This window comes from Urocampus carinirostris, chromosome 4 (assembly GCF_059441175.1).
Source record: "Urocampus carinirostris isolate Australia breed hairy pipefish chromosome 4, RoL_Ucar_1.0, whole genome shotgun sequence".
Classification (NCBI taxonomy): Eukaryota; Metazoa; Chordata; class Actinopteri; order Syngnathiformes; family Syngnathidae; genus Urocampus; species Urocampus carinirostris.
Genome location: NC_142352.1, coordinates 8,906,397 through 8,931,713, shown reverse-complemented (window position 1 = coordinate 8,931,713; position 25,317 = coordinate 8,906,397). Strand labels below are relative to the sequence as shown.

Here is a 25,317-nt window from a genome sequence, read left to right as displayed (position 1 = left end):
AATAAATATGAAAAACATATGCATAGAAAAATAAGACTACATTTATTATGCCAATTGGTATAAGCCTATACAAAGTAGAGTAAACAAAAATAGCTTTCATCACAAAGATACAGTATTCAAGTACTTTATGTCAGCACTGTTGAACTGTAAATGTGCTGTAAAGCTGGTGTAAATATGTCAGGACCAGAATGGAGACAGGACCCACTTGCGTTGCGTTTCTCACAAGTTTTATTGGAAGAAAGAGAAAGGGTTGCCCCCACGTACCGGTGGTTGCTGGACGCGGGAAGCAGGTCGCTCTGGACGCGGAAGTGGATTCAGATTCAGATTCAGATCTACTTTATTGTCATTCTAGTACACGTGTATACAGAACGAAATGTCGATACATCTGACCCGCACAGTTTCCTCGAATGTACAGATATAAGTAAAAGTTGTATTGTATTATGGCTACGTATAGTATTTTACCATAGTGCCGATAGTGCAAGAGGAGTAGCTAACCAGATGTGCAAGATGGGCATTCAGGTTAACAAGTCAGGTAAACAGTAACATTAACACTGTAACAATAACGCTGTGAGTACAATAGTGCAGAGAGCAAATGTGCAAGGAGTGGCAAGCTATAAAGAACTGCCAGTAGTGCAAAAAGTCAGATTAGCAGCCGTTTAGATTTAGGTTAACTATATGTTAGATTGACCATTTAACAGTCTAATGGCCAGGGGGACTAGACTCCTGCGGAACCTGGTGGTCCTGCACCGCACACTGCAGTACCTCTTCCCAGAGGCTAGCAGAGTGAACAGTCCATGATGGGGGTGAGAGGGGTCCCCGATAATGTTCTTAGCATGGGATAGGCAGCGCTTCTGGCCAATGTCCTGAATGGAGGGAAGTGTAGTCCCGATTATTTTCTCTGCTGTCCTCGTTACCCTCCTCACACTACCCCAGTCGGTAGCGCTGCAGCCTCCACACCACACAGAGATACAGCTGGTCAGGATACTCTCTATGGTGCCCCTGTAGAATGTGATGAGGGAGTCGGGAACAAAAAATGGGTCAGTAGCAGGGACAGGAGAGCAAAAACGTGGGGTCGGAAGCGAGTCATAAGCCAGTAAAGGAGAGTAAACGTGGTCGGGGTCAAAAAGAGGTCGAAAGCCGGGACGGCAGAGTAGACGTGGTCAGGATCAAAAACAGGTCAAAGCCGGGGACGACGGGAGCAAAACCAGGTGGGAGTCAGGGTCCAAAAAGCTTGCCTAGTGTTAACTGAGGTTCGCAGACGGACTGCCAAAAGGGGACAGATAGGAGTGGGTTTAAAAAGGGACAGAGAGCCAATCAGAGCCTGAGGCCGTTGGCACAGAAGAGCGGGCAGAGGTGATGCATATCAGTTATCATGCCAAAATATGTCAACAATATTTTTTTATCAAGTAAAGGAAAAGTGCAGAAAGCTTGTCGTGCCAAAGATAACTCTTCCATTAACAAAATATTCAAGTTCCTTATGTAAACTTTGTAAAACACCCATCTTTTGCACCAAACTGATCCAGGGTCGTTTGACGAGGTCCGCTCTCTGACTCTACCACCGCACCGGGTTGCTTAGCGTTCAAGTGATACATCAGGGAAGAAGTGCTCCGACGGTATTTAAATTCAGTACATTTCTTTTTCGCCTTGGCGAGATTCCCACCGGGCATTTTTTTAAAGCGAAACAGTCCGCCGAAACGTGTTTCCGTTCTCTTTCCCATCGCTAGCAGGCTACGCCATGTTAGCATCAGGAAACGAAAGTGACTCTTCTTTGTTTGTTGGAACAGCGCGGCTTGACCTGGGTGGAATTGTAATTGTTAAGTTAGTATATTTTCACGCGTTAAATTGAAAATTATAACGCAGACTGTTAACGAGACATTTTTTTCCATACATAGAGTGAAGAAAATAACACCCTGCTATTTTGCTAAATCATGGAGGGGTCTGAAATTTTCATTGTACGCGCACTGTTAGAGAGATAAACTAAAAAAAAAATCCAGAAATCAAAATGAATGTTAATATTTGGTCCAGTAGCCTTTGATTGCTATTACAGAGGCCGAACATTTCCTGTAGTCCTTCACCAGGTTTGTACACACTGCAGGAGGGATCTTGGCCCACTCCTCCACATAGATCTTCTTTAGATCAGTCAGGTTTCTGGGCTTTCTGAGAGTTTGATCCTCCGGTTATTATCGACTGGGTTAAGATTGTTGTAGATTAGAGACTGCTTACATTACGGGGAATTCTTGGCAAACAGATATTATTAATGATCGCCTTGGACGTAGGACTGGCGTTTGACCTGCCAAGAGATTCTGGCAGGGAACAAGGTGACCCAAGACTTTTTCTGAGAAAAGTGAGAGGAAAACATTTCCTAATAAGTGATATTACAAAATCCCTTTCACGTGTACACGCCACGTGAAAGGGGATGGGCTATACTGTTTACTCATGCTGTGTTAAAACTATAAAGAGCCACTCATATCTGGAAATACTTTGAGATTTCTGCAAGATTGTTGCTTCAATAAATGAAATCTTCCTCTGACGTCATAAATTTCTCGAATCCCAGCGGTAACTCCAAGGTCTGGTCAGCTCTTTTCAGGTCATTGACCAACTCCCGTTGTGTAGTTCCGTGCTGATTCCTCACCTTTCTTAGGATCATTGAGACCCCACGAGGTTATCTTGCATGGGGCTCCACTCCATAGCCCTTTTCCAGGCCTTGTGGAGGTGTACAATTTTGTCTCTGGTGTCTTTGGACAGCTCTTTGGTCTTTGCCATGTTACAAGTTAAATTATTCTTGATTGGATGGTTTGGACAGATGTCTTCATGCAGCTACTGACTTCAAACAGGTGCATCCGATTCAGGATGATTCTTGGAGTGCAGGTGGACTTCTAATGGGAGGACTAACAGGTCTTTCAGTGTCAAAATTATAGATGACAAACAGGTGTTCAAATACCTTTTGTCAGCTGTATCACACAAATAAATTGTTAAAGAATCATGCGTTGTCTTTTCTGGATTTTTCTTTTTAGTTTATCTCTCTCACAGTGTACATGCACCTATGATGATAATTGCAGACCCTTCCATTATTTTGAAGTGGGAGGAACAGCAAAAACTTATTTTATTCACTATATATGTATATTGAATGGGTGTGTCCATATTTTCTACTGAAAATGCACTGATTCCATTTTTTTCATTCCTCAGAATTGAGAGATTCCATATTTATTTCCCTGCACTTGCTCTATAAAAGTAACATTCACTGACCATTGCGATGTTTTTTCTAAATGTATTTAAATCCTTCTGACTGCCAGTATGTCGCACTTTGGAATGACCTTACAATTGTTTCATGTTTGTAATAGGAGTTTTTTCTACGGAATAAAATGTATTATAGAGTGCTTGCCCAAGACTGGTCATTCCATAATGTTTGCTAGGGGTTGTATTTTTAAATTTAATTTTATATCAGCACATAATTATTGTTAGGACCCGAACAGACGATAGACCCAAACGCGTAACGTTTTCACACCAAGCCTTATTTAAGTAAGCGGGGCAGAAAAGTCAGGCGCGGGAAATCAGGAAGCCAGGGGCAGACGAGCAGGATACCAGACAGGACGGGATTGACGGGATCAATACCGGATATAGGATACAAGATAACGGGGCTTGGATCAGGGATCGATGCAGGATACAGGATACGGAACAGATGGGATCGATACTGGATACAGGATAACGGGGCTTGCATCAGGGACTGATACATGATACAGGATACGGGACAGACGGGATCGATAACGAGCAGGATATCGGACAGGATACCGGACTGGATGCCGGACAGGATACCGGACAGGACGGGACAGGCGGGATCGATACCGGATACAGTATGACGGGGCTTGGATCAGGGGTCGATGCAGGATACAGGATACGGGACAGACGGGATCGATAGCGGATACAGGATGACTGGGCTTGGATCAGGGATCGATACAGAATACAGGATACGGGACAGACGGGATCAATAACGAGTAGGATACCGGACAGGATACCGGACAGGACAGGACAGACGAGATCAATACTGGATACAGGATGACGGGGCTTTGATCAGGGATCGATAGAGGATACAGGATAGACGGGATTGATACCGGATAAAGGATACAGTATGGTTCGGGAATAGAACGGGAAAATGCTTGCCTTGCAAGTGCGGAGGTACGTTGACGGACTGACCAGGACTGAATGAGAGCACTGTGTTTAAAAAGGAGGGAAACCAATCAGCCAACGAGCAGCAGCTGGCACCAAACGAGCGGGCACAGGTGAGGGCTTTGGACAATCATGACAGTTATCCCTGGTAACAAGACTCTCAAATGTGAGTACTATACATATCATGTGTCCTTTTGTGTGATTGTGTCACCATTTTGATTGACTGATAAAAAAACATGCATTAAATTACCTAGGCTCTGTGACAATTTCCTGGCCAAGACAAGCATCGTGCTATCTAATGCATGATGGATTAATATTAATACTCTGTTTCCGCTATATGTCCACCGCCTTGACATTTCATTATCTAGTGGATCACCTACAGACGTTTTGGCATTTTACCGGTTCTTCCAATTTGTTCTTCATTGTGTCCGACCTGACCTGAGATGAAATTGTAAACTATTCATCAGTGGCAACAACCTCAACCTTAAAATGGATATGAGATTGAATAATATCCGTGGAGAACACAAACAGCTCTATGCCACTTGTTGAGATCATGCTGCAGTATTTGGACCGGCACCAAACCTCAGAGTGTTTTTTTTTATTTACTTTTCGTGTTTTTCTTTTTTTTTTTTTTACCTGGCTGTCACTGAAGGCTTGAGGACCTCTCACCTTCAAAAATCTGACATTTGGGATATTGGAGCAGACAAGCGAGAAGCTCCAAATGTGTGTTATCGTCTCACGGATTTCCCCAGGGTGATGGCTGAGCTTTGAGTGGATGACACATATTCTGTACTTTGGTCATGAGCGCTTTAAGGATTTTAGTTTTATACCACAAAGTTACGGTCAGATTTATGTCAGTCATATTGATCATATGTTAAATATTTGGGGTTAAACACTGACGTTAGAACTCGATTTATGTCAAGCCGTACAGTGACCACGCACGCCACCCATTTGTATTCATAATCAAGTTATTGTATAATATATATAATAAGAATGGGTATCAAATTTAAACACCTCTGTCAAATGAATATTCAAAGAGTATCGGCAGGACAAATAGTATGTTGTTATACAAGGTTTAGCATAAGATTTTCATTGATTTTGTAGTACTTTTTATTTGTATTTTGTTTTGGACTGAAATTTAGTTTCATTTGGGGAACCGTAAGTCAATTCTAAAGGTAACCAAAAATTGTAAACCAAAAAAAAAAAGATATAGTCAATACCTGCCTTCAGTTATACGAAGGGGATTAAAGCAAGAGTAAAAAGGTACGCCTACCATAGAAGTAGGATCAGGCCTAAAAAGTTCAGCCCGACCCAGCCCGAGCCGCGAGTATATTAACCCGATCCCGGCTGAACCCAATAAATTAACTTGATTCAATAAACGAGCCCAAAGCAAACCCGAAGCTTTGATTGCCGCCAAAGTAATTACAAAACTTTACTCCGGCCATGCGGTTTTTTTCAGGCTGTCGAAAAATATCCAGACTTTGCTGTTAATTAGATTTTGTATGTGTGTACCTTTTTCCGAGTACAGGACACTACTGTAGTGCTTCTTTCCGCCGCTACCGGCGTATGGCGCTGTGAGAGCTCACGCAGCATCCACCCCGGAGAAGAAATTCGGCTTCCTCTTCCTAGTTCGCGTGTTAACATTATATACTGTATCTCCAGCAAGAACTTTGACATTTTTATTGTTTAATATCTCGAGCATCCATTCAATATGCTTAGTGTAAAGTGTACAGAAGAGGCGAGCTGTTTCATTTGAAATGAAAGTGGAATAAAAAAGTTGATGTGGTTGAGAAAATGGTCCGATCCCTTTTTTTCGGCCATGTTTTACCATGGAGGAGGAAGTCGCCTAACTCTTGAAGCTCATCTTCCAAAAGACAGTTAAACTTAACTTCATCTTTATAAAGCATATTTTATTAAATGTTTTTTTTTTAGTAGAAAACAATACAGGTTACTTATACCGGCCTCAGACATATTTATATAAACCTTAAAAATCCATTCCATACAAAATATAGCACTGCAGCAACTTACGAACAAATTCAACTTAAAAACAATCGTCCGGAACGTATCTCGTTCGTAAGTAAGGCAGCGTCTGTAAAAAATAATGGCAAGAGAGAAGCCCAACCGGCCCGACTTAATGATCGACATTTAAAGCCCAAATCCAGCTCGAAATTCGAGCCCGGGCCCAAGATCTTACCTCTAGCCTACCATATCATTTTTTTGCTTGGACGTGCTACATACAAAGCCTGTCTTTTGCAACAAAAACTTGATTAAAACAGAAAAACAATGACGGGTGAATTATACAGAAAAAAAGTAAATGAGAGAGAAGCTCTGCCCGACCAAAACGTAATGATTGACATTTTGGGTCTGACCAGGCCGAGATCTTACGTCTAGGCTATATATAGTGGACAAACATTTTCCCACTTGCAAAAGGCTTGCCATCTTCTAAGTTGCCCGACATATTTCCATTAAATCAGCACAACAGTATTATTTCCTTATGCAGCCATAACTGCTGTTGGCGCTATCACTTTGGGTCGATTACCCATAGCCAATTATACTTTGTGAAACTGTGACGTTTCTCAAACCCTTCTAGCAGGCTTTCAGATGCTATCAGGGATTCTGTTTGGCTGAACCAACAGCTTTCTCAAAGACTGTTATTATGCCTCGGGGCCTTCAGGAGGTTTTCTGAAGTCCTCCGGATAGATTTCTGAGCCTAGCAACAACTAATGGCTGAAATGGCAGTTCTACTACTGGCAGTTTTTTATAGCTAGCACGCCTTGCACATCTGTTCTCCTCTGCACTACAGTGTTATTGTTACTGTTTACCTGACTGCCCATTTTGCACATCTGGTTAGCTGCTCCTCTTGCACACTTTGCACTACTGTAAAATACTATACATAGCCATAATTATTTAGTATATTATTAGTACTCAATACTCAATACAACATTTTATTTATATCTGTACATTCAAGGAAACTGTGTGGGTCAGATGTATCGACATTTCGTTCTGTATACACGTGTACTAGAATGACAATAAAGTAGATCTGAATCTGAATCTGAAATGTGATGGGTTAAATGCTTAAATAGGACAGCACACATCTGGAAGCAGAGCAGCCAAGGGGAAGCACTGAAAGGAAGCTGATAAACTATTTGGAATTATTGAATTAGTGTTGATGGACAAAATTCAATTACCATCACGTGTTTCAGATATTTTAAAGGCCAGTAAAGAAGGCCTGGCAGGCCCACATGGCTCACCATTGCAATAATTTTGTGATGGAATGCAATGTAATGCCTGATATTTCCCCTCAGTAGAATCGGAGGACCTTCCGCCTGTTAAGCAAATGTGCTAACCAATGCACTACGGAAATTTGAAATAAATTAGTACAAACTGGGCATGGTGTGGTAAAAGTGTTTCTAAAAGTCTAATTTTGATGTTCACAGATGGTAAATGATAGCCTTGAACAGTATCGATTGATCCTAAATCCATCCATTCATTCCATCTGCACCGCTTATCCTCAGTAGGGTCGCGGGGGTGCTGGAGCCCATTCTAGCCATCTCCGGGCAGTGGGCATCGGACACCCCGAACTGGTTGCCAGTCAATCGCAGGGCACACAGGGACAGACAACTCGCTCGCTCATTCACACCTAGGGACAATTTGGACCGGCCGATCCACCTGAAATGCATGTCTTTGGAATGTGGGAGGAAACCGGAGTGCCCGGAGGAAACCCACGCAAGCACGGAGAGAACATACAAACTCCGCACAGTAAGTCCGGTAGCTGGATTTGAACCCACACAGGAGGTTCCCAAGACCTTAGAACTGTGCCGCACACGCGCTAACCACTACGCCGCCGTGCTGCCCTCTTCCTAAAGTCACCGGGACTAATTTAATTTAACCCCTTCAGGTTTTAAGGAGTCAAAATACTTTACTGAAACTCCAAGCATTAAAAGGCACCTTCAATTGTTTCCCCGGAAATGTCCTTTCTTAGAATCTATTCAACTCCCGTGCATAGTTGGAAATGGGGATTGGGCTCTTTTTTTCACCCAAGAAAAAGTCAAATCAACAATCAAAACGGGCAATCAGCCAACTGCCCGGTTCTATTTGAAACATTCATCCATTTTTCAGCACATGCGTGATCAAGAGCTGATCACAGCTGACTTGGGTTGTGTTGTAGGTTAAGACCCGTGCACAACTAGCGCCAACCTGGCGTCAGGTGTACCAGGCAATTTTTGGAGCATTTGATGATTTTTTTTTCCCGAATTCTTATGTGCCGGCTAGCGGGGTAGACCGCATGTCAAGAGCTCTCTCTATACCGGTAACCAGCACCAATCATCTCACTGCTCTGACACTGCACCCCGATCAGTTCCACCTGTCTGTTCTCGTTTACCACCAGCCATTCTGAGTTCCCTGCCAATCAGGCTCTGTATTTAAAGCGCTGCCTTTACAGCCTATCTTTGAAAGATCGTCGGCAAAGCCTACACCCGGAACCTGTTTGTATCCACTTCTGACTCTAAACCCAGACCTATATGATCCTTCTGCCTTCTCTTCTGCCTCGGTCTACCAGACTCATGTTTCACCTACTCCAAGACCTGCCACACCAACCTTGTTGCTCGGTTTCCTCTTCATTCCATCTTTCAAGCCCTCTTCCTTAAAGGTAGTCCCAAATCTCCACTTCAAGATTTCTCTTTACTCCCAGACCAGCCACACCAAACTTGTTGGTCAGTTTCCTCTTCGTTCCAACTTTCAAAACTTCTTTCTTAAAGGTAGAGGGTGCAAATGCCACTTTGATGGAGGTTTGTTTACCTCCCAGTCCAATTGTGGATGCACCTTCTTTGTCTTTTACTTGTAATCCTTTTTACATGCCGTGATCATTTTTAAGGTGTTGGTACAAATGACTTGTGTTTCCTCTGGACCTAGCAACTACGCGGAAGTTTTCTTCTGTTGCACGTCCGCTTCGTCAAACCAAAATAGGTCTAAACAAGTAACGTACCGCCCTTCTTTGGTGCATGCTTCATTTTCTTCTCGTTCGTTGACTCTGGGACTATGTTTACGGAGTCCGCCAAGACACTCAATGAGCTCACACGGTGGGTGTGGCATAGTGTGGTGCTGGCAAACTTTGAATCACTTTGATTGGCTTGTGCTATCATTAAAACTTGCCTCCGATTAGTCGGCACTTTTAAAACTCGAACAGTAACAACTGTGGTTGGCCAAAACTCCATCACTTACTACACAACCTTGGAAAAAAACGCTGTGCTTTGTGGTTTCACAACCACACTACGTTAAAACTTCTGACTTCGACTTCGGATTTCCCTAACAATTCCAATAAGCAGCAGTAGTTGCAAAAGGTCTTTTGGCCCATTACGCCGGCTCATACCTGGCTTCGAAGGACCACTGGTCAAAAGAGACTCCAGAACCTGTGTGCTTGACCAAGTGCAACACCAAAGAGTTATTGACAGTTTTCAAACCCTCAAGGTCCGGCAACACAGCTCTGTTTCTAAAGTGTAGGGCTGATTTATAAAGTGAATGGAATGCACCATTGTCTGATAAGATATATGCGTCTTGTTCTGTGTGTGTATGTTTGTTTGAGGGTTGGTTGGATCCCTCAACCACTAGGGTCATACTGACACCATTTCCTGTAGTGTGTCTTGGGCAAGCCTGTTGGCACTCAACATATGTTTCTCCTGGGACCTTGAATCGGGGACCTTCCGCCTGTTAAGCAAATGTGCTAACCACTGCACTACGGAAATTTGAAATAAATTAGTACAAACTGGGCATGGTGTGGTAAAAGTGTTTCTAAAAGTCTAATTTTGATGTTCACAGATGGTAAATGACAGCCTTGAACAGTATCGATTGATCCTAAATCCATCCATTCATTCCATCTGCACCGCTTATCCTCAGTAGGGTCGCCGGGGAGCTGGAGCCCATCCCAGCTATCATCGGGCAGTGGGCAGGGGACACCCTGAATTGCTTGCCAGCCAATCGCAGGGCACACAGGGACAGACAACTCATTTGCTCTTTCACACCCAGGGACAATTTGGACCGGCCAATTAACCTAACAAGCGTGTTTTTGGAATGCGGGAGGAAACCAGGGTGCCCGGTGGAAACCCACGCAAGCACAGGGAGAACATGCAAACTCCACACAGGGGGTTTGATCTCACCGTGCTGCACACGCGCTAACCACTTCACGGCCGCGCTGCCCTGATCCTAAATCATTTTGAATAAAATTAAAACAAAAATTAAACAACCAAAAACCCTGGGTTCTCAGCACCCCTTGAGCTCTGAACCTAAAATAGTCCTCTCTGTGTGGCTCCTTTTTTGGGGGCAACCCAGCTCTCATTTTCCCTCAAGTTCCATCCATCCATTATCTACTGCTCATATGAAGTCAGGTGGGGTTAGCAGCCTCAGTAGGGTACCCCAGCCACTTCGTCCAGCTCATTCCAACTTACCCCGAGGTGCTCACAACCTAGTCTAGTCGTAGTTTCTCCAAAGTGTCCTTGGTCGTCCCCATGGCTTCCTGCTGGCAGATCATGCCCGGAACACCTCCTTATCAGATGCTCGAGCCACCTCAGCGGGCTCCTCTCAACGCAGAGGAGCAGCTCCACAGTGAGTTCCTTTCCGGATAACGGTGTTTCTCACATTATCTCTAAGCGAGGATCCAGACACCCTGCAGAGAAAATTCATTCAGATGCTTAAAAAGACCAGAAATTAGTATCATAATTGTAATGAAAGTCAATTTTTTTTTAAATGTAATTTTCCAAAGTATATACGTATTAATAACTATCATATTATTTATACATATTTTGTACTTTTCATGATAGATTTTATTCATTTGGTTAAACCAGTGGCATGTTGTAGATTTAACACTTTAGCCTTAACTCAAGCCTGAATTTGTCATGATGACTGATTAGTATCTTCTGTGCCCGCTCGTTGGTTCCCTGTCCTTTTTTAAGCCCCGTCTTTTCACTCGCCTGTTGTCAGTCCGTCAGCCAACCTCTGTTTCTACAAGGCAAGCACTTTGACTCAGACTCCCGTCGGTCCTGCTTTTTGCACCCGTTTTTTCCACCCGTACGTTCCTGATATCCCCATTTGTCTCTGGCTACGACTTGTTTTTGACCCTGACCACGTTTGCTCTCCCGTCCCGGCTTGCGACTCGTTTTTGCTCTCCTATTGCCCTGTTTTCCCCGTCCTCGACACCACCATCTCCCGCTCCGGAAGATCCACTTCCGTATTCGGAACACGATCCAGTTGTGTGAGCGGCTTGCTTCCCGCGTCCTGCGAGCACCGGATCGCGGGGCGCTGCCCTTCCTCTTTCTATCAATAAACTTGTGGTTAACGTTACGCATTTGGGTCCTGATTCCGTTCCGTGACAGAATTAGCGATTGAGGGAGTTTGTTCTCCAATGATACATTTTTTCCCTAGGGATTCTGAGTTGTTGACTTTAAAAATAGTTGAGGATAAAAAGGTAAACATCGTTTTGGGTTTTCTCTTTTTTTTGTTCATCAGTAATTATTTTAATTTTTGTGTTTTTTATACATAGATATATACATACATACATACATAAATATTTTTTTCAGCTACAGTTGTTCTCGATGTCATGATTACTGATGTGAGTCACCTGTGCCCGCCCCTTTTGCGCCAGCTGCCTTTGACTCTGATTGGCTCCCTGTTCCTTATTTAAACCCACTCCTTTCTGTCACCTGTTGTCGGTCTGTCTGCGAACCTCAGTTTACTCTAGGCAAGCTTTTTCAACCCTGACTCCCTCCTGTTTCACTCCCGTCTGTTTCCCGGGCTTCAACCCGTTTCCGATCCCGACCACGTTTTTTTGCTCTCCTTTTTACGTACCCGACACCGCCATCGCTTGCCAAGTCCCACTTCCACGTTTAGAGCGACCCGCACCCTGCAATCACAGGATCGTGGGTGTAACAAGGACAGCAATGGCTCTAATCTCCAGTATTTCCTTACAAACAAGTTTTGGGGACACTGTGTATGTGTGTGTGCGCAAAGAATGAGAAAAGCCCTTAAGGGACACAAAATAAAACTGAGAGAAATGTTACGCAAGTGGGTCCTGTCTCCGTTCTGGTCCTGACACTCTAACTGCGTCTGTTCCAAAAACAATGTAATTTTAGACATTGTGCGCCGTGTGCACACTTAACTCATTGGAGGTTTGTCTTTTAGAACAAAGCGCCTTCTCTTGTAATCTAAAATAATGAGGAGGGAAGTAGGGGGAAATTCCCAAAACAGATCAGACAAGGCGGTCTTTAAAAATAAGATGAAGTACAATCTTCTGTTTTGTGGATAATGCAGAACGCACGCTGAGACGAAGACCATAAAACCTCTGCCGGGCATTTTCTATAAAAGCAAAGAGAGTATGGCGCGTGCACTCTTATTTTGGGAAGAATAATATGTTGTCAAATAATTTGCATGGTGATTTCACCTTTCGCTTCTTCATTGTGGCACCCCCTTCTCACTTGTTCCCTTGGTTTCCATGGAAACAAGGAATCCACTCCCCTGCCTCCAAACTGCTGCAGGCTTAGAGCAGTTTGAAACACTTTTCTTAGAATGTGCCACTGTCACTTTAAATGAATTTATTTGCATACACCTTGCATGTGATCATTTTGGCATACACAGCTAAGAACAGAGACATCAAAACATTACTTGAAATGCAAACGTAGGCTTCTGTGTCTATCGTGGAATACTTTAAATCGCCCTGAATGTGTCACGACCAGCACAGAGGGTGGACCCAATCGCGTAATGTTTTCTCACAATTTTATTGCAAGAAAGAGGAAGGGCAGCGCCCGCTATCCGGTGTTCGCTGGACGCGGGAAGCAAGTTGCTCTCGTACTCTGATTGTGATCCGAACACGGGAGTGGATCTTCAGTAGCGGGCGATGGCGGTGTTAGGAACGGAAAAACTGCTCGGTAGCCGGGACTGGGTGAGCAAAGCGTGGTCATGGTCGGAAACGAGTCGTAAGCAGCGGAGTAGACGTGGTCGGGAACAAAAATGGGTCGTAAGCCGGGACGGTAGAGCAGAGGTGGCCAGGATCAAATCAGGTCGTAGCCAGAGACAAACGGGAGCAAAAACGGGACGGGCGGGAGCCGGGGTCGAAAAAGGCTTGCCTTGTATAAACAGAAGTTCGCAGACGGACTGACCACAGGGGATTGACAGGACTGGGTTTAAATAGGGACAAGGAGCCAATCACAGCCGGCAGCGGTAGGCGCAAAATGAGCGGGCACAGGTGATTCATGAAAGAACGAAGTCTTCTTGCAATAAACTATGTTGGCTTAGGGTGTGTGGATCGATTCAAATATCAATATTATCAATACTGAGCGAGTACTTGGATCAGATCGATACTATTGTCCTGGCATCTATACTTCACCCCATCCACCAATTTCTCTCGCATCCAGCACCCTCGGCATTTAATGCCTGAGTTTGTGACTGACAGGCACACTTTTATAACCTTTCAGCCTACCTGTCCTGCTGATGCATTCTGCCTGCCAGGCATCAGAAGCTAAATATGACAGAGGCAAACAAGAAGCACAGCGTGGTATGGTCTTTTTTTTATGCAACGACATAAAAGGACAATTCTAGGTGTCGTTTTTGTGAAAAAGTGGTCTGTTATTGTGGCAAATTTACATAAGCACATGAAAAAATCTCACCCTAAATAGAACAAGGAGCAACAACCTAAATGTAAACATGTTACTGTTCCTGAACAAAAACCTGCAAATCTTTTGTCACTAAGGTAACAGAGCCAAAAGGGCTTGTCCATTACATTGCTGACGTTTTTGTTCGTTTGACTCTCTTGACTCTTGACTCTCTCACAGTTGTTGTAGTACAAGTATTTTATGTTTTGTGCTGGTAAAGGTTTTAAGATTGTATAGTTTACACTGTTTTATTTTTTTAAAATCTTGTGCAATGGAAGGTATAGCTGACACGTTAACATAGTTATATTTGTATTTTATTATGTTGCTGATTTATTTATTTTTTTATTTTACTCTCTTGGCTTTTGTAACAGTCATAAAATAAATATAACTGTATGTTTTATACTATTTAAATTGTATTTATTGAATGCAAATGATTTTTAGTGCCTAAAGTATTTATGCTATGTTTATCGTAAATATAAACAAACTCAAGAGGGTAAATTATTTAAATGATCATGATATGTTCATGGAAAAAGTATTGGAACCCAGTATCAATCAATACAGCATGACAGCAACGACGCCTCAAAACAATACCAATTTTAATATCTTTGATACCTTTCAAATGTCATTGATACAAAAGTTAAACAGTTGAGGACCCAGTACTGACTCCTGGGGGACGCCACAAGCAATACTCAAGCATGAGGATGTATATTCTCCCAACTTCACATATTTATTTCCCGTCTCCCAAGTAACTTCTCACCTAGTGCAGTACTCCCCCCATAACGTCCCGGTTTATTGATTCATAAATTACTATTGTTGGTGTTGAATGAGTTTTTAAGGTCTATGAATATTCTGACTGCATACTGTTTATGGTCTATTGTGTTTGTATTATCCTCAATGGATTCAATTAATGCAAGTGATGTTGAGCTGTTGGATCTGAATCCGTATTGACTGTCAGAGAGTAATTTATGCTTATAATTTTTTTTTTTCTAATCTATTGTTAAATGTTTTTCCAATCATTTGGAAAATTGTGGAAGTAATTAGACACGCCTGTAGATTATGGAGTGGTGTCCATCCCCCGTTTTATACAGCGACACTACCTTTGGTATTTTCATTTTGTGTGGAAATGTTCCTGTCATGATTACTGATGCGGGGCACCTGAATCTGCTCCTTTGGCACCAACGGCCTCGGACGCTGATTGGCCGCTCATCTCTTCTAAACCCCCGTCTTCCTGTGAACAAGTGTCAGTCCGTCTGCAAACCTCAGTCCCACGCTAGGCAAGCACTTTTCGACACCTGACTCAACCCTGTCCTGATTCCTGTTTGATTCCTGGCGCCAACCCTTTTTTCTAACGTTTCTGTTCCACTGTCCATTGACCTGTTTCACAGACATTTGTAGTTCCTTTGTGATCCATGGACGATTTGTGTATTTTTTTTTCCTACTGTTCTATTGGACAATTTCTATCAGACAGTGATATGAAAATTCCTAAAAATGTCTAATTACATCATGTGTGCTTTATACAGTTTCGCAATTCTGCCCAAGTAAGTCTTTCCTAAATGCACAGTTGCCCATGGCTCACATCTGGCCCTACCCGTTTTGTGCCAACTGCGGCTGGTTGACTGATTGGCTTCCCTCCTATTTAAGCTCAGTGCTCTCACTCACCCTTTGTCAGTCCGTCAACGAACCTCTGCACCCGCAAGATGTTTGACTCTGTCCGGTATCCTGCTTGTGTATCCTGTCCGGTATCGAGCCCGTCAGTCTCGTCCTGTCTGAAACAATCTCCAGCATCGGGTATCATACCCGTCTATCTCGTGCTGTTTGGGGTTGCTACAATCTCCAGTATCGGGTATTGTTCCCGTCTATCTCTTCCTGTTTGATATCAGTCTCCAGTCTCCAGTGACTGGTATCAATCCCATCTGTCTCGCCATGTCTGAAACCTTCCTACAATCTCCAGCATCGGGTATCATCCCCGTCGATCTCGTGCTGTTTGATATCGAACTCCAGTCTCCGGTGTCTGGTATCAATCCTGTCGGTCTCGTCCTGTCTTATATATAGCTCCAGTCACCTGTATCTGATATCAATCCTGTCTGTCCCGTCCTGTCCGGTATCGACCACATGTGTCTGGTATCTGCTCGTGTAACTGGTATCGATCTCGTCAGCCTCTGGCTTCCTGTTGTTCCACGCCAGACTTCTGCCTTACTTCTTCCGCCCAGCGATGGCCGAATCACTGGCGTTTGTGTTAACATGCATGACTGCCCCATTCCCGTAATATAAAGCTTGAGTGGGAAACGTTACATATCTGGGTCTTCCTCCTGTTCTGGTTGTGACACTAGATGGACTCATCGTTTTTTCTGTCCTCATTTGTCGGTATTGTATTTTCTCATTTGGTTGATTTCTCTTGCAGTTCCTGCCATAGACTAAAAAAATCGTAGATGGTAACTGATTTCATTGACTAGCAGTCTACTCTCTTAATTGTTGTCAAAGTCATTGGTGAGTACCGTAAATTCTGACTATAAGCCGCTACTTTTTTCCCAAACTTTCAACCCTGCGGCTTATTCAGTGATGCGGCCAATTTATGTAATTATTCTAACGGCCGCCAGCGGCGCTCGAGTACAAAAGGTAAGACTTAGACTGATGGAATATATGCGCCGAAGAAGACTGCAACTTCTTGGCTCGTGCATAAATTAAATTAGCATAAACATACCCTCATCATGCAAAATGCAAAAAGAAAGGCATATCAAAAAATCCACCATCACCATTGGGTTCCGAAAAGCCGGTCTGCTGCATGACGGAGAGGAGGGCACAGAATCAGGAGTGGATGAGAGTTCCAGCGACAGTGACAGCACGAGTGAGGCTCTGGGAGCGTGGGACGACGTCTATATGACAAAGTTTCTTTCCGACACTGAGGGAGACGACTTTGATGGCTTCTGTTCCAAGGAGGAAGATGAGGACGGTTTACCGTGATTTTTACAAGTACGGTATGTTTTTTTAACAGACCCATTTACTGTGTTGCGAGCATGTTGCTAGCATGTTGCTACCATTTACTGCCCTGTCACCAGCACGTTTGGGATGAAAGTTATATCATTATTATCAAAGCTTTGAAAACTCTCGGTGTACCGTCTTTCTTTGTAAATATGTGTAACCATGTATAAAATGTATTTGCAACTGTATATTTTTGTAATGTATTTATTTGTATTTTAGACACTTATTCTGATGTGTTTTGCACGTGCGAAAGAAAAAAAAGGGGCGGAACAAACGCGGGGTGACGGGAAGTGGGGTAAAGGTGAGACCTGTTTGTAGACGCGGCGGACAATAGCGGATATATATTTTTCCCACCCTTACCTTTGGAAATATACACTTTTTTCCTTGGATTACTTTCAACGGGACCCGGACTCTGCAGGTCTGCATCAAACCTTAAGTACCGGTATCATTTTCCGTTCATTTTGCCGGCTGTGATTTTTGGACTGTGTACTTTAATGAAGAACATTCAGTTTCAATCGCGGGACTTAAAGTCGGGTTTGGGTTAATTTTGTGTTTGTGTTACATTTCTTAATGTGGGCGCATGCGGCTTATATACAGGTGCGGCTTGTGTAAGTACAAAATCAGTGTTCCTCTTAAAATGTGGTGGGTGCGGATTATAATCATGTGCACTCTATAGTCCGGAATTTACGGTATATTATCATTTAGGGTTGCATGATTGGATGTGATACCACTTGATCCGGTGATTTTTGGATATAAACCGAAACTATACACTGTGTTTACAAATTCCTCAGTGATTTTCTTCTAGTTTGGATTCAGCAGATCAATATTAACACCGCAGGGGAAAAAAAAAACCTTTTGACTCGTTTTTTTTTTTAAAACATTTCCTATTTCGAGTTTGCAAATGATTTGATGCTTCAGCCAGAAGCTTTATAGCGAGTTAACAGTTTCAGTTTTTTCTTCACGAATTTCAATTGGTATGCACTCTAACAAATTGTCCATCGCACTTGTCATAGTTTCTACCGCCTTATAGTTCAAGGTTTTCTCCACATTCACAGCCACTTCTCCTCCAATCTTGTTCTTAATATTTACATAGTTAAATTTGTACCCATCTAGGTCAAAAATCCATTCATCTGTTATCCTTGATCCATGTCTCTGATGTGGCAACAATTTTTCATAGATTAGTGAAATGACTTGAATATTGCAGACTCCTGCTGTAGAAATTGATTTTTGAGAGTTTGCTATCTGTTTCAATGGTATTTTTGGACTGTTCATCTGTATAGTAATAACAGTCACTGTGGATACTGAAAAATAAATCATTGTCTGGGTAAATATCGTTTTCCAAGTCCCATAGATTATGATCATTATATTAAATTGTTCTCAATTGCAGTTTGTCATAATCAGTCATTTGAATTGTCGTTAGCAGTCATAGAGGTACTAACATTTTTTTCGGGAGTTCGAAGAATATCCGGACATTGGTGTAAGTTAGATTTTGTATTGTGTTCACTTGTTCTGAGTACAGGACAGTACTGGAGTGCTTTTTTTCCGCCGATACCAGCGTGTGGCGCTGTGAGAGGTCACCCAGCATCCACACCAAAGAAGAAAAATCTTCTTCCTCTTCCTAGTTTGTGTGTAAACATTCTATACTGTCTATACTTTGTCTATACTGTATCTCCAGCGCGCTAAGAACTTCGACTTTCACGACTGGTGCAAGCAGGGGACCCAAATGCTTAACGTTTAACGCTTTATTGAGGGATCGAGGAAAAAGACAGCGATCCGGTGCTCGCTGGGCAAGAGGAGCAGGAAGCCCTCGCAAACAAAGGTCGGGGAATCGGAACAAATCGGGCAGACGGGACAGGAGACGTAACGTGGATCGGAGATCGGAACAATTCGGGCAGCTGGGACGGGAGACAATGCGTGGATCGGCGATCGGAACAAGTCGGGCAGCAGGGACAGGAGACGGAGCGTGGTTGGAGATCCGAACAAGTCGGGCAGCCGGGACGGGAGACGGAGTGTGGTCGGAGATCGGAACAAGTTAGGCAGCCGGGACGGAAGACGGAGCATGGTCGGAGATTGGAACAAGCCGGGCAGCAGGGACGGAAGACCGAGCGTGGATCGGAGATGGAACAAGTCAGATAACCGGAGATGATCGGGAAGCCAGGGACAGGGGATCAATACAGGAAACGGGGATACAGGGACAGTACGGGAACAGAATGGGAGCCAGTCAAAATACATTGGCAGATTTACAATTATTGTTTATTTATACATTGATTTCTACTTATGGCAGTAATGAAGTTAAGACCACAGTAATTAAGTTAAGACGCAGCAACTCATTTACATTCGAAACTTGTTACATATATCTTATAAAGCGGACTGAATTCATAAAAGTCTACCTTTGAACCGCTCCCTTGTGCGAGGAGGTTCAGCCTCATTTACCCTGCAGCCTTCTTTACTTCCACTCTCATTTTTTTGTCTCCTCTTTTGGGAAATGCACATGAAAGCAAATATATACAAGCATCCAAGACTCAGCTGCAACTTTTGTGCTGGAAGATCCCTCGTGAATACTACCTATGCCCGCCCTCCCACACACTGTAAATCAGAAATGACTTGACAAGGGTTACAGTATATAGTGCTGTGTAGCAATCGCAGAAGCGAGCGGAAAAAGCAGCTGGTGTTTGGATGATGCCAGAAACTCTGAAAAAGTTGACTCGGGTTTTCCTGTGCTGGCTCTCAGAACAATGGGTCATGCCGAGCTACTTTGTCTCTTGGTATCTTTTTTTTCACGTAGCCCTAAGACCTGGTTCAATACATGTCAGAGGAACCATTTCAGAGCAACAGTTGTTTTATTAGTTCTCTGCTCAGAGAGTTGTTACTAAGATCAATGATGCGTGTGGGAATTAGTCTTCTTCACACGATAAGGGCAAGGTTTGAACTCGGGCTTTGTTGCAGCGTTGGTGTTGTTGGAATCGTGTATGTGGAATGTTTTTACAGTTTCTAAGCTGTCTCATTTAAGGGCCATTGCCGACGGAATAAATCCATCCATCCAGCCATTATCAGCACCGCTTATCCTCAGTAGGGTCCTGGGGGTGCTGGAGCCCATCCCAGCTATCTTCAGGCAGTGGGCAGGGGACACCCTGAACTGGTTGCCAGCCAGTCGCAGGGCACACAGAGACAGACAATTCACTCGTTCATTCACACTTAGGGACAATTCGGACAGGCCAATTCACCTTACCTGCATGTTTTTGGAGTGTGGGAGGAAACCGGAGTGCCCGAAGGAAACCCACGCAAGGACGGGTAGAACATGCAAACTCCACACAGGAAGTTCGATCTCATGACCTCAGAACTCTGCCGCACACGCGCTAACCACTGCACCGTCCTGCTGCCCTAACGGAATAAATGTAAAGGCAAAAATGTAATTGCATTCTGTTACAGTTACAGAAAAAAAGAAAGATTTAGCAGTGACTGAAATAACGCCTTCCGGACGCCTGGGGCATGCATCTTTTTTACGTCGGGCGTACAACTTACAGAACGTATCCGCCTGGGTAGCCGACAACTTTTTCAAGAAAAAAAAAAGAAAGATTTTTTTTTTTCAAAACAAATGTCTGTTTTATTCCGATTTCGAAATTTTCGTTCGGTTTGGAGATTTTCTGAATTTCGGTTTGTTTGGCGATTTGCATACCCGGCAGCCAATCAGAAGCCTGCATCAAATAACTTTGTGCTTCCTAACTTTCCAGAGCGTTATAAGGTCGTGCATTTGCATATCGTTTTCCAAAGTAGACGCACAGACAACCCAAGAAAAATGGATAAGTGGTTAGGAATTAAAATCTCAGCCTCAGAAGAAACATTAAAAAGAAGCTAATAAATTATATGACGCTACAAAACGTAAACGTACATTAAAAGCATCTTGGGAAGAGGAGTTCACCTGGCTTGTAGCAGATGACGCGACACAAACATTGCACGAATGAATATGAGTAAATCCAGGTACATACTGCTGGTAGATGGAAAACAGTGGTGTCATATACATGCAATGAATGATGTAAGTAGATTTAGAATAAACTTAATTTTAAAGTGTTGTTCTGTTATATAGCTATAGAAATAAACGTGACTCGACTTGATTTCAAAGGTGAATGATCCTGCCCAAAAGGAAAATGCCACCCAAAATGGTTTCACAGCTCTAATGGTGCACAGTCATTCTAGTTTAACTGTTTTGTATCACATTTCTAAAAATTTGGAAAAAATAAGTGACTATTTTCTTCAAGGTCTTTCTTCAACTCATTTTTGAACTGTCAGATCAAGGCTGATTCGGGTTTGTTTTCTTCCCTCCTAACTTACAGTCAGTTTCCTTTTTCCTTTTCTTAAAAGAAGTTTCTTGCAGAGATGTCACTAATTCCTGGCATCAAACACTTTTATCTCAGTCTTCAGTTACATGGGACTGTAGGGAGAAAGCCAAGATAGAACAAAGAAGAAGGATCAAGGCATTTAGTGACCTAACTGTCAAAAGTGCTCAACCTTGGCCGTAGGAAAAAAAACGTTTTCTTTGTGATTAATAAAATACAACATGATCAAAGTTACATGCTTCAGTTATAGCTGGTTCACTGCTTATTGGATTTTAAATTAAATTGTGTTTAAGTATCGCATATTGTGTTCTGCAGCAGACAGCGCATAGCAAATGCTTTCACGGGACGGCAGTAGCTCAGGAGGTAGAGCACTCGTCTTGGGATCAAGACATCGCAGTTCGAATCCCGGCTCCTCAGTGTTACATGTCGAGGTGTCCTTGGGTAAGACACTGAACCCCTAATGCCCCCAATAAGCAGGTTAGCGCCTTACATGGCTGCACGGCCGGTATTGGGAAATGTGAAGCACACTGTAAAGCGCTTTGGGAAGTTTTGACTTGAAAAGCGCTATATAAATGCAGATAATTTCATTTCATTTCATCACGGGGGCAGGTTGTATTTGTGTGTGTTGGGTGGGCGTGACTGTCTGTGTGCCTGACTGTGATAGGCTGGTGTATGCTTCATGGTAGGCGGGTCAACAAGTCAGTCCAATCAAAACCAACCGTGAAGTTCGGCTACAGCTACCACTAGTATTTCAGCAGTGGTTAAATCAAAAAGAAAATTCTTCACTTAAATCAGACTCTGAGGACAGTCAGAAGAGAGCAACGGTGATCACTAGAGGGTGCTCCGTGGATTGTTATCAGGTCTGGGAATGGACTGTGGCGGCATCGGAATTGAAAGCAATAGCTTTGCTGCAGGTCCGGCCCATTGCTATGGCTACGAATCAGCCACTTCTACCGAACCTGTATCCCACCAACGCCAGATCCATTACCCGTGAAAAGATGCAAGTAAAAACGGCTAAAGGAAAACCGCTACATTTAGGACGGTTGGATTTTATTCATCATGGATACTGTTAGTAATTAAACTATAATATAAATTTAGCGTTTACCAAATCGTTCAGATTAGTTATCTGACTCCATTAACCAAACACAAACTTTATCCTCCTAACAAATGCATGCTCGTTTTCTTAATTTAGTGAAACATATTGACAAGAGACAGGCTTTTCCACACGGGGGCAGATTTATTTTCTTAAATTATTTCTTAAGTGAATTTCATAGAATTTGCCGAATTATTGTCGGATTAATCTAATTACTGTTATTTACTGTTACAGTGTTAATGTTACTGTTTACCTGACTTGTTAACCTGAATGCCCATTTTGCACATCTGGTTAGCTACTCCTCTTGCACTATCGGCACTATGGTATGGTAAAATACTATACGTAGCCATAATACAATACAACTTTTACTTATATCTGTACATTCGAGGAAACTGTGCGGGTCAGATGTATCGACATTTCGTTCTGTATACACGTGTACTAGAATGACTATAAAGTAGATCTGAATCTGAATCTGAATCTCAATTAGTCTTGTCGAGCCTCTCCCGTTCTCCGATCCTGTCTGCATCTGCTCCTGTCTGTCTGTCTTGTCGCTTCCGTGTTCCGTTGTTTTGACATGTCGGGACATCGGCCCCTCCCATGGGGCGTGCTGCCAGGAACTCCTCCCCCTAGGCGGGCCAGGTGCCAACGTCACCTCCTCCTCGCCGGAAGGCTTCTCACGTGGCCTCCACCCAGTCGCCACCTCCTCGCCGAAAGACAAAACGCCGCCATGTCTGGAGGGCTCAAAACAAGAAAGCTTATCAACTCAAAGCAATGCCAAGCGTTTATCAAAACAAGGCCTAATTCCCTCGTCAGCGCCCCGCTATCAAAATTCCCCAGCCAAAACACTCTACACTTCGAACGGCGCGACCTTCAGCCTTCTGTGAAAAATCCCCACTGCATTCAACACAATTGAATTTGTATTATATTAAATCCCTTATGGTCAATAAAATAAAAAATCCTTCAATACCCAATGCTACTGCGTAGCTAGCGAGCCACTCTCTAAATCAACTATTTAAAAGCGTTCCAGTTTTGTTGTACTATTGCATAATGACAATAAAGACCATTCATTACAATGCAATTCTCTGTCTGTTTTTATATCTGTAGATCTATAGTTGTTATTTTGCTACGGCCATATACTCTCAGTCGGTTAGGACGTCAACTCAAGAAAGGTTTGACCCTTAGTGCTTTTTTGAAGGGGTGTCGCTACTTCACATGTTTTTGCGTTCTACCCCCAATAACTACGCTTACAGGGGTAATACTGTATATAGCATTTTTTATAGCATTACTGTCATCTTCTATTGTGTCTGCGTTGACTCTCAATGTTTCCTAATTCATGCTAATGCTATTAGTTCAACCTGTCCCTGCTGTGAGCGTTCCGTGACCTACAAGATCATTTGCACAGTAATAGAGGTCGATGACACCTGTACAGTCGATGCAGCTGTCAACCACACCAATATTTGGCAGACAGAGGTAAGTAGGGGTGGGCGATACTGGGAATATTAGTATTGATCCATTGCCACTAAATATAACTAAATAAACAATTATTTTTGCTTGGAAATGTCGTGATCACAGACTAATTGAAACTTCACCGCTTGAGTTTGTTTATATTTACGATAAACACACCACAAAGAGTTTAAGCTCGACAAAGTTATCCTTTTTTATTAAAGTCAAAAGTCAAGTCAAATGTATTTATATAGCCCTTAATCACAAAAATGTCTCAAAGGACTGCACAGGATTACAGTTACAAAATTACACAATTACCTGATCTTAAACCAGCATGCAGCATTGACTATTTTGAATGTAACGCTTGATTGTTCGATGATCACGCTTCAGAAGCTTGGCAATTTTAAGAGTGCTGCATCCCTCTGCAAGATATCTCACTATTTTTGACTTTTCAGAGCCTGTCAAGTCCCTCTTATGACCCATTTTGCCAAAGGAAAGGAAGTTGCCTAATAATTATGCACACCTGATATAGGGTGTTGATGTCATTAGACCACACCCCTTCTCATTACAGAGATGCACATCACCTGATATGCTTAATTGGTAGTAGGCTTAAAGAACTACAATTCAAACGTTAACAGGATAAAAAAAATGAAATAGTTCTGTAATAACTGTTACAGCAATGCAACAAAAATACAAATATAACTGTCATGATTTGCCCTCACCAGCGCTCACTCTTTCAGCCCCAGCTGCCACTTGTTCCCTAATTACTCCTCCTCCTATTTGAGCACGTCATTCTCGTTCACTCCTGGTCAGTCCGTCACCGAACCTCAGCACAGGAAAGGCAAGCACTTTTTGACTTTGGCTCCCGCTTGTCCCGTCCTGTTCCTGTACCCTGCTCAATTCCGTCCTCCACTTCTTGTATCAATCTCCTGTCCCAGGCTACCCGATTGTCTCCAGTTACCTGACACATTCCAATCTCCGACCACGCTCCATCTCCCGTCCCGGCTACCCGACTTGCTTCCGAACTCCGATCCCGCTCCGTCTCCCGTCCCAACCTCGCTTTGTTCGCAAGGGCTTTTCTTTGACGTGTATTCGTGATTGTCTTTCTATTATGTATGTCTTTTGGCTTTATGTCTTTAGGCTACTTCAGCAGTTTTATACACTGTGTTTCAGTATTACAAATGTTTTCTATAAAACTGGGCCACAAAGGGGCAAACGAAACAACGCTTTGTGTTTTGCATTCATGCATGCAAAGCATAATTCAGATCAGGTTCTAATTGAACATAATGTATGCGTTTTAGAACTACACTGGACAGCAGACGCCATCTGTTCTAATATATTTATTCTGAGCTCGAACAAATGTCATTTGTTATGGTGGCCTTCCATCATTTTTCAATTTCCATTCTTTTGTGCGTAACATAATCCAAATTTAGTCTGTGATCTGTTACTTAAGCCTTTTCTAAATGTTTGCATGTGAATTTTAGTTGAAATCTTATCCCAGTGGCAGAAAATGTTGTCCATCTTTTGTATCATTTTTCTGTTACAGTAATCCCTTTCTGTATTGCGGTTTACTAAATGCAGTTTCGCTTCTTTCTGGGATTTCCATCAGGCATTGTGGTCTGCATTCTGATTGGCTATATAGATACTTACTATCGCCAACAAAGGTGTC

General features: G+C 43.0%; 1 long non-coding RNA gene across 1 annotated transcript; it reads left to right on the top strand.

Annotated features, from left to right (window-relative positions):
• Nucleotides 1–4,254: 4,254 nt before the first annotated feature.
• Nucleotides 4,255–25,109, top strand: LOC148366787 (uncharacterized). Its single transcript, XR_015850183.1, has 4 exons — nt 4,255–4,330; nt 23,555–23,675; nt 24,389–24,489; nt 24,587–25,109. It is a non-coding gene; the product is annotated as an uncharacterized LOC148366787 (long non-coding RNA).
• Nucleotides 25,110–25,317: the final 208 nt, after the last annotated feature.